General features: G+C 39.8%; 1 long non-coding RNA gene across 3 annotated transcripts; it reads right to left on the reverse strand.

The window, feature by feature from the left end:
* Positions 1 to 423: 423 nt before the first annotated feature.
* LOC110935191 lies at positions 424 to 3705 on the reverse strand. Of its 3 annotated transcripts, none has more exons than XR_002588937.2 (6): positions 3433 to 3705; positions 3225 to 3316; positions 3019 to 3117; positions 2750 to 2870; positions 1353 to 1442; positions 424 to 705 (listed from the first exon to the last, which is right to left on the reverse strand). It is a non-coding gene; the product is annotated as an uncharacterized LOC110935191 (long non-coding RNA). The 3 variants fall into 3 exon arrangements; XR_002588936.2 differs by having other exon boundaries at positions 3225 to 3345; XR_004890538.1 differs by lacking the exon at positions 424 to 705 and adding an exon at positions 740 to 822 and having other exon boundaries at positions 3225 to 3345.
* Between the last annotated feature and the right edge of the window lie 9426 nt (positions 3706 to 13131).

The following is a 13131-nucleotide window of genomic DNA, read 5'->3' on the forward strand; positions in this document are numbered from 1 at the left end:
GCAGAAGTTACCGTAAATTACGGTAACCACCGTAATTTACGGTAGAGGGTAAATCGTTACGGTGGTTCTTTACTGATTTACGGTAGAACCATAAATGTCCAGCGCCCACCGTAAATTACGGTGACCACCGTAATTTACGGTGGAGCCCAGCCAAAATTGTTAAGCTTTGTATAATTACACAGTTCGAATCCGTTTTAAGCGTACTTTTAATTATGTGAAATTTGAAGGATTCTAACATTATTATTTTGTTAAATTTTCCAGCTTTCAAGTAAGTCAACCAAACGGATGGTGATCAACGCAAGGCTTATGAACCGAACACAATCAAGAAGTACTGCCAAAAATTTTGTCTTAGATGATCATTAGTAATAACTAGAAATAGCACCCGCCGCGTTGCGGCCGGGGCCACATATATTACCCGTTGTGTTTGGCAAACAAAACACCATTTTTATTATTAACACATAAAAAAAAAACCACAAGCCAGAGGCTCACTCACCCCAGTACACCTAGGGAAACAAAAAGGAAATAAACATAATAAACTAAATCATACAGGCATACAACAGCAATACCCAGCAAGCTGCACTACCCAACTTGACCCATATCAAACTTTTGTCATTGCTCCCATGTTAGCGCCAGTACCCGGTAACGGTTTCTAACTTGCAAACTAAAACATCGCCTACGTTCCTTCAATAGCAGCAGCCAAGGTACCTGACCCATTCTCAAAAACAATTTTGTTTCAAAGCTATTGTATGCACCAGACCTAGACCGTTCCAATTCTCACTCATACTCATATTTATTTGAAAAAAAAGACTTGATCTCACACAACTACACAACTGTACCATAAGAAACATTGTCTATATTATCAAAACTTTCATCTCCTTTAACTCCTTTAACTGGAGCTTAGGCAACACAGTCGGAAGTGGCGAAGCTTGAGATTTCCGACCGGGGGTCGAAAATGTATATACCCAAAAGTTTCTATAAGACCGGGGGGTTGAAAACGTGTATACCAAAAAAAAGTTTATACGGAAACTACATACTCTCCACTAATGAGCGAAATGTTCGGTGGGACGGCTGCCCCCTCCCGCCTTATAGAAGCTGCGCCACTGACAGTCGGGTCGGTTATTGTATTCTATAAGCTAGTGTTATGATCAAGTTCCATAGTAACCCACCAACCCAACCCAAATTTCATTAAGCTTAGGAAAATAGTAGTTGGTACAGTAGTTCTTGCCAATTTAAACAAAATTATAAATTAATTATCTATATTTTTATACATATGGTTCAGCACATTTTATTTGTAGTTCAACTGTAACACAAAAGCCAGATCCACAAATCTATAAGAAGTTTGTGATATGTACCTTTTGTATCTTGATAGGAATGTAAATGCTAGGCTTTGTCAAACATTTTGCAAGAGAATTTGTAGTTGAAACAAAGTTGTACCTCCAGCCCTGATATACAATTATTATCAATCATGGAGTGAAGTTAACTAATACATAACACATTTGAATGATATAATACTTGTGTTGAATGAAAAATCTGGTATTAGAAAAAGCCTTGTTTTTTTAAATGACTGACCTGTTTCTCGCATCTTGCTAGTGAGTTGCTATGTTTAGATATATCAAAATTAAAAGTTGATGATAAGTAACACACAGAACTGCAATATAATTTAAGATTAGTAACGTGAAAGATAAAGTTTCTATCTCTATATTTTTCCTTCCAAGTGAAATGAAAGTTACTTTTAAACAACTCTTGATTATTTAGACCGTGGGGTATGGTGGGGCGGGGGTTTGGAGCATGGGTTGACACGTGGACTTCGAGGGGCACCGCTAGTCACGTGTGGGTTGGGTCGGTATGGCGGGGCGTGGCTAGCCCACGTAGGTTGTCCACATGTCAATTATTATAAGAAAAAATTGAAAAAAAGCCTAAAATTATTAAAAAAATACACACAAAATAAAAAAAGCCTAAAATTATTATTAAAATTTCCTAAAAATTACAAAATCCTACCAAAAAAAGGATTACAAATGCTATCTCTTCCTCGTACGCCCACGTTGTGCCGGTAGCTAGCGAAAGCTTCCGGCCAGTAGCGGGTCTCACCTGGTTGGCGGCCCTTCATCGCGTCCACGACGCTCGTTACAAGTGCTATCTCTTCCTCGTGCGTCCATGAGGCCATTTTTCAAGTGTGGGTCGCAGGTTCGGGTAGGGGGAGTGAAGGGTTGGGGTAGCGATGTGGATAAGCGGTGGGGGGTTTTACAGTACTTGGGGTATCGGTTTGGCTTGGCTAAATGGTTATTTTTTAAATTCAAATCCTACACCTATAGCCTTGCCAACCCAGCCAATGAGAGTCGGCCACGGAAGACCGCTAGGCCCGCCCCACGCCCGGGCTGAAACCCCCGCCCAAGGGGCTACGCCGAAACCCAAGCCCACCCGGGGTGGTGACTTGGGCGTTTGTACCCAACCCACACCCCAACCCCCGCCCCATACCCCATAGTATTATATACATGGGTGCAGAACTGGGATGTTAACATCCTATCAAATGAAAGTTACTTTTAAAGAGTTATAATTGGTACAATCTACATCCAGAACTGGGATATTAGCATCATGTACCAATTTACATCCATCAATTCAAGACTAAAGAGTTTCCAACTAATAACATAACCAAGAGAATAAAAGTAAATAAAACAGAAACCATGTTGAGAAAAGTAATATTCAGATATATAGTAAATATCAAGAATATAGAATATGAGCAAAAACTCACATTCTTTCTTCTTTCCAGATGCCTTAACTGCAACTGCATGACCTTCAGCAGCCTTCTTCTCCTCTTTAGTCTCTTCACCAAAAAGATCCACACCACAGTCATCATCTTCATCAATAGCAACCTTGATAATACATACATGAGCATGAAATCACATTTTAGTGAGGTTTAAAAAAAGAGATAAATACAACACCAGTATACCACATAACAAATCATCAAACAATAAGAAAGATAGATTAACAAAAAAAAGATAAAAACTAAGATCATTGTACCTTTGTGTCAGCAACAGGAGCTGTATCAGCCTCTTCTGGGAAAGAAGCAGATCCCTCTACAGTAACACCACTTCCTTCAGCTGAGAGTCTGAGACACCACTGCAAGCAATTTAACAATAAGTATGTCCTAACTTGCACAACCCATAGGGTTAGAAATTTCATTAAGAAGTGTAAAATCAACAAAGCATCAAAATTAAAGAACTTACGAAACTCTGTCAGTCATCTTCATCACTTGTGTAACCACAGAAGCCACGTTGGAAACAAAAACATTATTATTCATCTTTGTAACCGAATCTCCCTGACACGCATGAACAAATAACGAAACCCCTGATCAATTAGCAATAGGATTAGTAACGATGATGAAATTGCATATGAATCTGTAAATTAGGGTTTTGGTACAGGAAGATTACGGACCTATGACTTGCTACGGTGGACCTTCGTTGAAATTAGGGTTTGAATGAAGTAGAGATCAGTGGAAAGTTGCGTTCTTCTTTGATTCTTCTCCTTAAAGCTCTTGAAGGATGGTAAAATTAGGGTTTGAATGAAGTGGAAATATAGCCTTTGGTTTGATCCTCCTGATGATTTTCACAATATTGCATTCTTTGGACTCACACCCACTTCCATCAATATATCCAGATAGTCGACCAGTTGTGTATCCGGTGGCCGGCGAATCTTCTCTCCAGAATCGTCTCTCTCATTAACGCAGCAAAAGAAGGGCACAACTTCTAAAAAGCATTGTACATCTAAAAGTACACAACATACAACATGCATTAGCACAAAACATAACTTATGCAAACTGTACAACTCACACAGCACCAAAATGTTGAAAGTTAGAGTATATATAAATTTTGTAATAGAAGGAATACTTATGTATCCTTTTAGTGTCGTGTTGGTTTTAAAACACTTATGTGCTACACTAGGATTAATATTAATGTTTGTGCTTTAATGATTATGAATTTTCTTAGTTAGGCGGTAAAAATATTGTGTATTTTAATTGAGAGTCTTACAAGTTGGTATCAGAGCCAGGTTAAAGAGAATTGTGTTCGGTTCAAGGCTTGATCAACATCCGGTAAGAATTTAATTAAAGCAAATTAAATTTAAAAAGATTAAAAAGGATAACGATTTATTGTGTATGGGAGGAGTATAGTGATATACTCGAACCCGGGAAGTACACTTAGTATAAATGATAAGGCAAAGTTATATATACTTGGCCGAATAATGAGTACGAAGTCTCATGTAAAGGCATGAGAGCGATTGAACAAGATTATTTATCGAATCATTTTAACATTTCAGTAAGAAGATGTCGGGAGGTGCTAGTGACAATGTTCTATCCCTCACTACCGACGAGTTGAAAGAGAAGATTGCCGAGGAAGTTGGAAGGGCCATCGAAGTTAGCCTACCAAGATTTGTGGAAAGAATGCAAAACACCTTACTTTCGACTATGGAGGAAAGAATTGGTGAATTAAGAGAAGACCTTACCAGTGATAGAGGCAAGGCTAAGGAAAAGAAAGGTTGTTCTTACAACAAGTTTATGGCGTGTAAGCCCCCAATTTTCAATGGAGAGGTGGATCCAATTGCTTGTCAAAGGTGGATAAGCGATATTGAGGGTGTTTTCGAACGAACGCATTGTGATGAAAGTGACTTCGTGGCTTATGGAACTGGCCAACTTAGAGGCCAAGCCAAGGATTGGTGGGACAACCTCAGAAACGAAAGGGGTGTTGAAGCAATAAGGGCAATGACTTGGGAAGATTTCAAAGCACCATTCCTCAAACATCATAGCCCCAAGGCAGTGATAAATAAGATAAAGGAGGAATTTATGCAATTGAGACAAAAAGGTGAAACCGTCGATAAAATTACGGGGATGTTCATGGATAAGCTCAAGTTTTGTGATGACTTGGTCAAAACTAAAGAACAGAAAATTTATTATTATCACACCATGCTTAGGGCTGAATATAGGGAGTTCATGACCCCCTCACATTATGAAAGCCTCACCGATATAATCAATGCGGCGCGGGAGCGCGAGATTGAACTAAAAAGGCAAATTGAAAGAGGTGAGAGGAGGGCCTTGGATGAAAACCCGAGTCCTGCAAAGAATCCAAAGGTAGCTGAATCTTCGAAGAAGGGAAGTGCAAAAGGAGGTTCTCCGAGTTGCAAAACATGTGGACGCACTCATAAGGGTGAATGCTACTTCAAGAACAAACCTAGTGTGGCATGTGGCAAGATAGGGCATGGGGTTGCAAATTGCCCAGACAAAGTAACGGTGTGCTATAAATGTTACCAACCGGGTCATAAAAAGTCAGAATGTCCGGAATTGATGGGAAAGAAAGAGAGTGCCGACTCTAGGGATGAAACCCCAAAAGCTAAGGCAAGGTCGTTCCAAATCACTGCTGCAGAAGCAAAAATGGAACCCGACGTGGTTACAGGTATATTTACTGTAAATTCGATCCTTGCACGTGTTTTATTTGATACCGGTGCGAATAAGTCTTTTGTTTCACATAGATTTATTCAAAACCCCATGTTTACATTAACGAAATTACCTATGCCAATGGAAGTAGAAGTAGGTAATAACAAAAGTTTTCTTGTCTGTGATGTATGTCGGGAATGCAAATTGAATATCGATGGCGAGGAATACTCCATTGATTTAATACCCATGTCCATTGGTGAATTTCAAGTGGTCGTCGGAATGGATTGGCTATCCCGCTACCATGCTAAGGTGATATGCTTACGTAAGGAGATACACCTAACGTCTCCGAGCGGGAGGCGTGTCATCATCTATGGGGAGAAGGCTTGTAATCCCATGATATGCTCGATGGTGGAAGCCCGCAAGTTTATACTACACGGGTGTAAGGCATATTTAACTTACGTACGTGACGTCGAAAAAGAAACGCCAAGGATTGAAGACGTACCTGTGGTGCGTGAATTTGAAGATGTCTTTCCCGAAGATCTTCCGGGAATGCCACCAGAGCGCAAAATAGAGTTCGGGATTGAACTGACCCCGGGTGCTAAACCAGTTGCTAAGACACCTTATAGATTGGCACCGTCAGAACTGCAAGAATTAATGTCTCAGTTACAAGATTTACTTGAAAAGGGATTCATTCGGCCTAGCGTGTCTCCTTGGGGAGCTCCCGTGCTATTTGTAAAGAAGAAGGACGGGAGCATGCGGATGTGTATTGATTACCGGGAGTTAAACAAACTCACGGTAAAGAATCGATACCCGCTTCCGAGAATCGATGAATTATTCGATCAATTACAAGGCGCTAGCTGGTTTTCAAAAATTGATTTGAGATCGGGTTACCACCAATTAAGGGTAAAGGAAAATGATGTACCAAAAACGGCATTCCGAACACGATACGGACATTTCGAATTTCTCGTGATGTCTTTCGGATTAACGAATGCGCCCGCGGCTTTCATGGACCTCATGAACCGGGTTTGCAAACCGATGCTCGATAGATCGGTGATTGTTTTTATAGACGACATCCTCGTTTATTCAAGAAACGAGGCGGAGCACACTAACCACTTACGAGAAGTATTGGAGGTGTTAAGGCGAGAGAGATTATATGCTAAATTCTCAAAATGCGCCTTCTGGTTACGAGAGGTGCAATTCCTAGGGTACGTCATAAGTGCCGAGGGAATATTGGTGGATCCGTCAAAAGTGGAAGCGGTGTCAAAGTGGAGCCCTCCAAAGAATCCATCCGAAATTAGAAGTTTCTTGGGGTTGGCAGGTTACTATCGGAGATTCATTCAGGATTTCTCCAAAATCGCAGCGCCGTTGACCAAATTGACCCGCAAGAATGAGAAGTTTGTCTGGGGAAGCGATCAAGAAAAGGCATTTCAGACATTAAAAGAAAAGTTAACCTGTGCACCGGTGTTGACTTTACCGGATGGTACGGAGGATATGGTAGTGTATTCGGACGCATCACACCTAGGCCTTGGGTGCGTGCTAATGCAAAGGGGAAGGGTGATCGCATATGCCTCTAGACAACTTAAGCCGCATGAAACCAAGTACCCGACTCATGATCTTGAGTTGGCGGCCGTGATCTTTGCCTTGAAAATCTGGAGGCATTACTTGTATGGTGTGAAAAGTACTATTTTCACTGACCATAAGAGTTTGAAGTACTTCTTCGATCAAAAGGAGTTAAACATGAGGCAGAGACGTTGGTTAGAAGTGGTGAAAGACTACGACTGCGAGATCCATTACCACCCCGGAAAGGCTAATGTGGTGGCGGATGCCCTTAGCCGAAAGGACGAATGCGCCCCAATACGAATACGGTCTATGCAGTTGGTAGTAACTTCAGGTTTGCTTGAGCGTATCCGAGAAGCCCAAACCGAAGCATTAAAGAAAGAAAATTGGAAGAAAGAGCGTATAAAAGGGATGGTAAAAGACCTTACGGAAGGAAGTAATGGGATAAAATGCCGGAATGATAGGATTTGGGTCCCAAACACATGTGGTGTTAAGAGTCTTCTGCTTGACGAGGCTCATAAGTCTCGCTATTCGATCCATCCCGGAGCGACTAAGATGTATAGAGATTTGAAGCAAAACTATTGGTGGCCGGGGATGAAAAGGGATGTGGCTAAATACGTGGAGAAGTGTTTGACTTGTTTACAAGTCAAAGCGGAGCATCAAAAACCATACGGCAAGTTGCAACCATTAGATATTCCAGTTTGGAAGTGGGAACAAATTACAATGGACCGGCTAACCAAACTGCCCAGAACTAGCCGTGGTTTTGATGCCATTTGGGTAATTGTGGATAGATTAACCAAAAGTGCCCATTTCATCCCTATCCGAGAAACTTATACGTCAGAGAAGATGTCGGAAGTGTACATTAATGAGATAATAGCACGCCACGGAGTGCCGGTATCCATCGTGTCCGATAGGGATACCCGGTTCACTTCAAAATTTTGGTGCGATTTCCAAAAGCAAATGGGAACTAAATTATTCATTAGCACCGCGTACCATCCTCAAACGGATGGTCAAAGTGAAAGAACAATACAAACATTGGGAGATATGTTACGGGCGTGCATAATTGACTTCGGGGGTAGTTGGGATGTTCACCTACCGTTGGTTGAATTTTCATATAATAACAGTTACCACGCAAGCATCGGTATGGCCCCGTATGAAATGCTATACGGTAGGAAGTGTCGAACTCCGGTATGTTGGGGTGAGGTTGGTCCGCGTGAACTTGCACATAAGGATATAGTCGGACTCACGAATCAAAAGATCGACATAGTCCGAGCTCACCTGAGGGCGGCTCAAAATCGACAGAAGGCGTATGCAGACAAACGAAGAAGACCAATTGAGTTTCAAGTTGGTGATAAGGTGATGTTGAAGGTATCACCATGGAAAGGAATAATCCGGTTTAGAAAAAGGGGAAAGTTAAGCCCAAGGTTTATCGGACCCTTCAGAATTATCGAGCGGGTCGGTAGGGTGGCATACCGTCTCGAACTGCCCGCAGAATTGAGTGGGATACATAGCACGTTCCATGTATCACATCTCCAGAAATGTCTAGCTGACGAAACCGCGTATATTCACTATGACGACATCGAGGTGGATAATAGTCTCAACTACGCGGTGAGACCAATTGCAATTCTAGACCGTAAGGTGAAAAGCTTAAGGAACAAGATGATCTATCAAGTAAAGGTCAAATGGGAACACCGAAAAGGATCAGACACCACTTGGGAGTCTGAAGAGGAAATGAAACGACTACACCCTACACTTTTCGGTACGTGTATGAAATTTTTTGTCATATACATAAACAGGTTTCGGGACGAAACCCTCTTTAAGGAGGGTGGACTTGTAACACCCCGAAAATATTAATGTTACATTTTAAACTAAATATCAGTAGTAAGTTAAGATAAAAGACTAGGAAAGATAACCTAGTTAGTAAGAAATCTTAACATAATATGATAAAGTATAATTAAATGCCCTTTTCTATAGCTCATGTATACTTGAGGGACCAAACTTGTCAAATCTGGAACTTCAATTATTACTAGTAAAATAACACACCAAACACACACCTAAGTGTGTGTTTGATCGACCAGAACGCAGGCAACAAGGGGATTTCCCCTCAAACCCTAACATTCACAAAATCCATTAATTGAAGGTTCGAATCAAGTCCAAATTGAAATCTGAACATAGATTTGTGATCACCTTGACTAAGGGATCGTAAGGTATGCAAAAATTTCATGATTCGGTTCTACCTTAAATTCTAGATAAATTCATGAGATTCAAATTTGAGCATGCATGATAGTTGTTTTGATTTAAATAGTGTATAGGGATGAACCCTAGTCGAGTGCTTGTTGAAATTTGGCCTAATTCTTGTAAAGTTCATAATCACCATTAGAGGTGATATGGGGGTTTTTGTAGAAAAGTATGAGACATTAGGATTATGATGTATCCTAGAGTAATTCAAGTTCTATGAACAAGGTTCAGAAATTATTAATGTGAAAATTTAGTGAAATTGCCTAAATTGATGTTTATCATGGCTAAATGATAAATGTTAAACTTAGTTATGAATTGTAAGAAATCATGCACATAAGATGTTTGATAAAATGCCTAAAAGACATTGATCGACACAAATGTGGTGTTGGTAAAGTAACAAGCTTAGTCATGAGCCGAATGGTTCTAATGGTAATTGGCTTGTATGTTTTAGGCAATACGAGTTAGGCGTCGGGAAGTCAAGCCGGTGCGGACGCTCGTTTAAAGGGAAAGCTTTAAGGTACGTGGTTAACGCTACTATAATATTGATGATCTAGTTTTCATTTTTAATGGTTTACTAGTTATGAACAATGGAGAGTTGTGTTGGTTTGGTTGCTTAAAATGAGGGACTTCATAATGGCAAACCAAAACGAGCTAACAATGGTGGGTACAAACCGGGTAACGGAAGTACCTCATCCATAGACCATAAACCCGTGTGTCGGGTAATGGGAAGAATATTATTAACACGCAAATCGGTAATGGGAGCGTGTGTGTTGAAGCAAGGGATCCAAAACGGGTCATACTTGTTGCAAAGAAATGCCCCGTACTGCGCTTTGATGACTTAAAAGTGCAAAAATTGGTATAAACGGGTCAAAACAGCAAAACAGGAAAAATATGCAGAAGTTATCGTAAATTACGGTAACCACCGTAATTTACGGTAGAGGGTAAATCGTTACGTTGGTTCTTTACTGATTTACGGTAGAACCATAAATGTCCAGCGCCCACCGTAAATTACGGTGACCACCGTAATTTACGGTGGAGCCCAGCAAAAATTGTTAAGCTTTGTATAATTACACAGTTCGAATCCGTTTTAAGCGTACTTTTAATTATGTGAAATTTGAAGGACTCTAACATTATTATTTTGTTAAATTTTCCAGCTTTCAAGTAAGTCAACCAAACGGATGGTGATCAACGCAAGGCTTATGAACCGAACACAATCAAGAAGTACTGCCAAAAATTTTGTCTTAGATGATCATTAGTAATAATTTTATAATAGAAGGAATACTTATGTATCCTTTTAGTGTCGTGTTGGTTTTAAAACACTTATGTGCTACACTAGGATTAATATTAATGTTTGTGCTTTAATGATTATGAATTTTCTTAGTTAGTCGGTAAAAATATTGTGTATTTTAATTGAGAGTCTTACAGTCGCGCCCCGCGACGTATTGTCAATAGGCCTATACGGCCCGCGACGGTGGTCGCGTCACGCGACCATTTAACCATTTTGCCGTCGCGTAGTGTGAAGGCACATTTTTGACAGAAGGTTCGTTGCTGGAGCTGTATATCAGCCCAGCTCAACTATTTTTCAATTTACAATTTTAAACTAACATAACTTTTGACTCGAGTGTCCGATTTAGCCGATTCTTTTTCCTACGCGTCCGTAATAAAATTACCGACGCACCTATCTTAACCGTTCAGTCAAAAACAGAATGTACGGCTAAGGACCAGTAAATGCACAATGTATTCGTTTGACCCATATAGTTTTTGTACTGATTAGACTAGTAACAATCTTAAGACAACAAGGCGTATTTATCACAACTCCCGAGGCTTAAGACCACTGGGTTTCATTACCACACTTGTGGCTTCACGCTCTTGTGAGCTGTCTTCGCCAAATGTCAAGCAAAAACAAGGTTTGCTTATTACTAACCAATTATTTGACCAGTTATCTATTGTGCATATAACTCAATCTTTACTTTTTGAGCATTCTAGTTTCATTCGCCCATATTCCGGGCTTGTAACCTTTAATGTATCTGAACGATTTTCTGGCTTTATGCTCGCAATCAATTTCCATGCTTATTTTCTACAATACAAGCATACTGCTTATGCGAGTCTTGCCTTCAACTTCCACCAATTGATCCGATTTCACGGATTCATACTTGGCGTGTCCCCCATTTTATTTCTAATTGCAATATAGCATTAGCGCATTATGATATTCCAATTTCTCTATGCACAAGATTGTTTTACGAACATGGTTTTTGACCCGTTTGGTTGACAAGTGAAATCCTCACCTTAATGTCAAATCAAACTATTCATACTCAATATTTTGACTCGTTTGAGTGTCGAGTGACTACGTCACTTCTTTAACACGTTAACACATATACTTCAAGACAACACTATTATCGCACTACAATTTAAACATCTACTAATATTATGACGGGACCATAGTCACGTACCTTTAGAGTACACCTTTCCCACGCGTATCCCCTCCGGCTTGTCCGCTTGACGATCCGGACTCTTTGCCTAAAGAGTTCAATTTACCATAGATTTAGAACTCTTTTCATAATCATTAACGCATAATTCTCTATAATAATCAAATCTGCGTTATCATCCGATTCTTAACATTTTAATATCTACTTAGGCATTTTAACAAACGCCTAGCGGGTCGGTTTTTTATATAAACCAAACCAAGTTCATAACTTGAAATTATCATCTAAATTAACTTCAATTAGGCAATTCTACACATGTTTCAACATCAATATTTCTGAAATTATCTCTTAAATTCAGATTACACTAGAACAAGAATCATAATTCTAGTGTTTATCAAGTTTCTTCAAAACCCACTCAACACTTGAGTGTATGATCATGAATTCACAAACATAAGCATTAATCCACAAGTAAACGGCTAGGGTTTAGTCCTAGACCTAATTTCATTCCCAATTTCATCCAAAGATTGATTACACAGGCTCAAACTCGAATTTCATAAGTTCACCTAAAATTTGAGATAGAACCAAGTAGCAAAATTTTACATACCTTATGATCCCTTCGTCAAGGTGATCACTAATCTATATTCAGAACTTGATTTTGCCTTGATTTGAGCCTTCAATTTGTGAGTTTAGTGAGTGTTAGGGTTTTGAGGGTGGTTGGTCGCCCTGCTCTCTTTTTGATAGATCCAGACACATCTAAAGATGTGTTTGGATTTTAATTTATTATGTTTTAATAATATAAGTTTTCCATTTTAACACTTTTGGTCCCCAAATTAAACCCAAGTAAATCTCTAAGTGTTTTAACTCAAGTTTCTTTGTTATAACAAGGTTTATGACTAACTGGGTTATTTATCCTAGTTAGCTTATTCTTGTTTATTTTACGCTTTATAATTCTAATATAAAGTTTTATATTTTCAAGGTGTTACATGAGTTCAGGATAGACATTCTTCCAAGATCTGCACCAATTACACGAGCTCCTTATCGTCTAGCGCCTACTGAAATGAAAGAGCTCAGGACTCAATTGGACGACTTACTAGAAAAGGGTTTCATACAACCCGGCTCTTCGCCTTGGGGAGCTCCTATATTGTTTGGGAAGAAGAAGGATGGATCAATGCGGTTATGTATTGATTATCGTGAATTAAACAAGGTAACGATCAAGAATCGTTATCCTTTACCCAGGATCGGCGACTTATTCGACCAACTTCAAGGGGCAAGCTTCTTCTCGAAGATCAATTTAAGATCTGGGTATCATCAACTCAAGGTTAGAACTGAAGATGTACCTAAGACAGCGTTCAGAACAAGGTATGGACACTACGAGTTTTTAGTGATGCCTTTCGGGCTCACTAATGCACCCGCAGCATTCATGGATCTTATGAATAGAGTTTGCAAGCCATACCTAGATAAGTTTGTCATCATATTTATAGATGACATACT

Source organism: Helianthus annuus, chromosome 4 (genome assembly GCF_002127325.2).
Source record: "Helianthus annuus cultivar XRQ/B chromosome 4, HanXRQr2.0-SUNRISE, whole genome shotgun sequence".
NCBI classification, from domain to species: domain Eukaryota; kingdom Viridiplantae; phylum Streptophyta; class Magnoliopsida; order Asterales; family Asteraceae; genus Helianthus; species Helianthus annuus.